Source organism: Neovison vison, chromosome 7 (genome assembly GCF_020171115.1).
Source record: "Neovison vison isolate M4711 chromosome 7, ASM_NN_V1, whole genome shotgun sequence".
NCBI classification, from domain to species: Eukaryota; Metazoa; Chordata; class Mammalia; order Carnivora; family Mustelidae; genus Neogale; species Neogale vison.
In genome coordinates, this window is record NC_058097.1 from 23,962,529 (window position 1) to 23,968,197 (window position 5,669).

Genomic DNA, 5,669 nt, shown 5'->3' on the forward strand with positions numbered 1-5,669 from the left:
ACCTGGTGTTAATAAAGACATACATGATTTAAATAAAGCCCATGGTTTACATAGATATATCAGAAAATCCACGCAGTAGCAGATCATGAAATATTTGCTTTGGCAGGTCAGAATTACAAATGGTAATCCATGAAAAGCAAGGGCACGCTAAAGTGGTATTCTATGAATGCAACTTCCATATTGACTTTCAATACCTATTCATTTTGGCTTCCTTTCTTTATACATCTATCATTTATACTGTTTACATAACTGAACCGAGACGCACTCTAGAAAGCACAGATTAACATTGCCTCTATTACCCAGATCACTGTACCTTTAACCCATTTAAAACTTGAATGTGTGAAAATAAATTCAACAGCACCAAACACTTTCCTATTAAAGGGATTTAATTACTGCAGCAATATGGTATTTATTTGTCCCAGTAACCATTAGGAGATAATAGATATTTCTTTTGCTAACATAGCATGAACACACTGAATAAATGGCATTTAGAAAGTAATTAACATCATTTCCACACTTAATGTCTTTTCACATATCATGAATATCACGCCTCTTGATCTGCCCTCATGATGTGTGACATCCTTATTTTATAACAGACGTACCATTGCTTCACAACTATCTTCTGTTATCACACTTTTACAGTTCAAATTATTCATATTACAAATGCAGAGGCATGAGATAGGGCTATAGAAAGAACTATTTATGACAGTATACCATGGAGGTTATAAATCAATCCCATCATATTTTTATTTAAGACCCAGGAATGCCATTGTGGCCGGGAATCAGATTAATTTACCCCTCAATTTTGATATTTATTTTTAAACAAACAATATCACCATTACGAAAAACTAGTCATTTCTCAATTTCATATCCAATTTCACATGTTGCTGTCTTGTTCCTTTTAAATAATTTACAAGAATTCTATTTTCTTCTAATAACAGAACCTGCAATTTTCCCTGTTTGATAAAATCATTCAATATTAACCATTTTTGGCCAGGGATCTTTTAATTACCTTCTGTTCTTTTAATAATTTATTTTCTAATTGAATCTTTTGGTCATAGCTGAAACAGAAACTGAACTTGCCTTGCTCTACAAATTCCTAATAATCTATAAACAGTTGGCCAAAGCTCTACTCATGGAAGTTCTATTTCAATTGCCACATTGGTTTTCTGTATTACACATATGTCAGAGCTGTGTTTCTTCACTCATTTAAAAACTGTGGGCAACTACTCTGAATCTGTTGGTGGTAGGTGCCTGATACAATGTAGTAAACAAAACACACTAGCTTCCTACCCTCTTGAGGCTTATATTTGGGAGATATAAAAATATAATTTGGAATAAATTCATAGGAAAAAAAAATCAGAGCATGAAAAGAAACAAGTGTGGCCTGTTTAGATTAAAGCAGTAAGGTGCAACTTCTCCAAGCTGGTAACATCCCAAAGAGAACAGTGTGAATCCCTGGGGTAAAAAGAGTGTGTTGTCTTCAGAGTGTGAAGGAGTCCAGTGTGCTCTGAGAGCTGTGAATAAGGAGCGCAGAGGCAAGAAATTAAGCTGAAGAGGGAGCAGGGGCCAGAACACAAGGATCTTACAAGGTCCACCACAGTTTAAAGGAATTATGCAGGAGCCTTTGTTTTCCAACCCTCTGAATTATGTTCTGTCCCTTGCTGCTTTACCATTGTAACTCCTGGGCTAAGTGCTGTTTGTGAATGAATTCTAACCAGCATTCTATCCGTGTGAACACTATGATTTGGAGATAAGAATGTTATTACAATAGGGGGTAATCTTCTGGGATACTTGACGCTCTGTCCTTCATGGTAACCCAAGGTATGTCAGAAACACTGTAGCTATAGCATAGCCACTTCTCTTTCCACTTAAAAAGAAAATGATAATATTTGCCTTGGAAAAATGTTTATTAATGTGGTAATTTAACATTTAAGAATCTTATACTTTGGTATCTATACACGCATTCAAGTACATATGTATAATTCTTATGTGGGGAATAGACAGACATGTTGGTATAAATAGGTTGCCGTGAAGATAAATTAAGATTATCTTAAGATTACATATGTATCTTTTTGTATCTTTATTTGTATCTTATTCGTCTCTTACATAAGGCAGTAAATTCGTTTTATTTCTCCTTCAGCCATACAAAAATGGATTATATCAAATTAGTATCAAGTCTTACAAGTAACATTCTTTTATGCATAGGAGATTTTTATAGCAGCCTTGTAGAACAACCATTTTTTCCTTGACTATCATCTAAGGCAATGGTTCTCAACCTTGGCTGCTCAAGAGAACCACCTGGCGAGCTTTTAAAATCCCTATGACCAGGTCTCCCCTGAGATCAATCAAATCATAATCTTAAGGGAAGGGACTCCGACATGTCTATTTTGAAAGCTCCCCAGGTGCTTTCAGTGGGCAGACAAGGTTGAGAACCCCTGTTCCAGGGTACTTGGTATGGTGATGCAGGGTTATCCCTAAAAAAAAAAAAAATGCATAGACTCGGTTTTTCAAAAAATGTATTTTCCTTTAGAAATCCTACTCTGCTTTCAAATCCCAAAAGAACTGGCTGCTGTGTTGTGTAACCTTCCTATTTGAGATAGCCTTTACTAGTTAATGTACTCTGTGCAAACCTTTATTATAGCCTTTATAGAAATAGTCATCTTAATGGAAGGGAAAAATGAAATATTGCACTCCTGCTTCTAGAAGGTAAGTTTTTTGAAGGCAGGAAGGTAGATGGCTGGGTGGATAGATGGATGGATGGATGTACGGATATAAAATCAGTACAAGTAAATGTCAAATCTGACATTCTCTGGGAACTAAGTGGAATTTGAATATAGTAAACATATAAATCCATACATGCCCTTAAAATGATAATGAAAAAACTTCATCTCTTAAACATAATGGTGCTCAATAAATGTTTGACGATAATTTTTATGCCATCAGTAGAGTTTGAAACATTTTGTTGCATATTAAACCCTAGGAATTATAACATATTTGTTGGTTCAGAATAATGGTCAGGACAGGGAAAACAGGCTTCACAATATAATCATAATTATACGATGGAATATTACCCAGTCATAAAAAAGAATGAAATCTTGACATTTGAAATGACATGGTTTGAGCTAGAGAGTATCATGCTTAGCGAAATAGGTCAGTCAGAGAAAGACAAATACCATGTGATTTCACTCATAGGTGGAATTTAAGAAACAAATGAGCAAAGGGGAAAAAAAAGAAAGAGGGCAGGAAACCAAGAAAGAGACTCTTAACTATAGAGAACACACTGTTGGTTACCATTGGGGAGGGGGAAGGGAGGACTAGGTGATGGGAATTAAGGCATGCATTAGTCATGAGGAGCACTGGCTGCTGTATGGGAAGTGCTGAATCCCTATATAATACACAGGAAACTAATGTAACACTGTACATTAACTACCTAATTCAAAGAAAAACTTTAAAAAAGAGAGGTTGGAGGGATGTCTGGGTGGCTCAGTCAGTTGAGTGTCTGCCTTCGGCTCAGGTCATGATCTTGGGGTTCTGGGATGGAGTCCCCCATTGGGTTCCTTGCTCGGTGGGGAGCCTATTTCTCCCTCTGCTTGTGCTCTCTCTCTCACAAATAAGAAATAATAATAATAATAATAATAATAATAATAATAAAATCTTTAAAAAAAAAAAAAAACCAGAGACTGGAGAAAGTAGGGGTGACTTTTTAAGAGAAATGGAGTATGTAGTTTAACCAGGAAATACAGACTCCAGTTTGGAGTCTGACAAACACTTTCTGGTGATTTTCTCTTTCTGCATCTCAGTTTCCTCCTCTATGTTTATGCTTTTATAAGACTTGTAACTGAAGTCCTAAAATAATATTTTCTACATCTTTGAAAACTTTATTAGTATTGTTTTTGTGCAACTGTATTTGGGTGACAAAAGCTGAAAGTCAATGACCAAACCTCCTTCCCCAGGTATTTTGTCATTGATGACTCAGAAAAAAGGCTGAGAAAGACTGTGCATTGAAGTTTGTACCCGGAAGCAAAGACACAGAGGAGGCGGGTGGAAAATGCCAATAGCAACACCCTTAAAGAATTCCATTCACCCCGTCACCACTGTGAAGACTTCAGTATTCTGAAGATATAAAAATATTACTAAGATTTAAAAGAAAAGAAGTTGCAAAGGCATCATGAATCTACATGCATGGATCTGTTGTTGTTTTTTTTTTAATAAATAGTTTATATGCAGTGGTACCTACCTACTGAGCACTTGGTATTTGGCTACTTCAACTGAGAGACTAAATTTTTAATTTCATGTAATTTTAATTCAATTAAAATATCTACACATAGCTAGTGCTGCGGTATTGGGGAATGCAGGATTAGATTCTAGCCTCCATAGGAATTCCTCTGGGGATGGAGAGGTCACTGCAGAGGAAACACTCACTCCATTGTTGGACGCCTGTAGTCATCTTCCTTGCTTTGAAAGCCAAAATGTGTCTTCTCGTAGTTACCTCAAATTACTTTTAACATTATACTCTGGAACCACATAAAGAAAGCCATTACTTCTTTGATGTTACAGCTCTCCAAATTCATTTCTTAATCTAGTATTTTATTCTACAGTACAAGTGGTCTCTTTTTCATCAAACCTTGTTCTAGATCTATGCTGTGGTCTAGTCCAGTAGATTCCAGCTTCTAACCAGGTGGATGTGGATTGAAAACCCAGATGATCCATTTGCTTAAAATACATTCTTGGAAACTGAAACCCTTTTTGTACAATAGAGATAATAATTATAACTAGCTCACATTTTATTAAGGAATAATAAATATACCATAAGACTGACTGGTATGTAGCAGGTAGGGGAATTTTAGCTCTGTCCTACTTATAGTAGTTTCTATTTCTGTCTCACTGGCTTCTAACCCTCTTAAAGTCTGATATACAAGTTTGAATTCACTGTTCTCTATGTACTTTTATAAGAATTTGACCATAGGCATAAATGATAACTTTCTAAATATTTGACCTCATACATTGACATTATTTTAGGAAAAGTATTTGACTGTTCTTTCCCCCAGTGAAAGAGACAAAGGGAATTGCCTTGGTCACAAGTTTGTTTCTAAACTTTCACTGAGAAAAGCCATCACAGGATTTATTGAAGTCATCTTGTCTAACGCTTTCTTGAGTTACTTGTTGTTCCTGGCTGCAATAATTTGTTATCTACAGGATTCCCAATGTTACTGTGGGGGAAAGAAAGCCGTTTTCTATCAATACACCACAGACAGCTTATTCACTTGCCCCCCAGAAATTGTTCATTACTTTTAAGAGGAGAGAATGGCTGACAAATGGTTAGGTTTCCACAGACGGTCTTTTAAAACTACGAACTGCTCCACCTGGACATAAAACTACACATTAAAAAAGGGAACAATGGAATTCTTTTGAAGTGAAGGACAAGCATGTACTTTAAGCAACATTTGTGAAAACACGCCTAAGTTTCATCATGTTCAGCAGGTAGAGATAGGTACACTGATAGATCAGTTGATAGCTAGGCAGGCCATCATAGTATTTACGTGAGGAGGTATGCTACACTCCCCAAAACAATGCTTGAGTTTTCTAATTTATACAAATAGAACCCAGGGGATGTGAGTGCCAATGGCTAAGGAAGGTGTGGGCCAATAATGGAAAGAACATAAAGA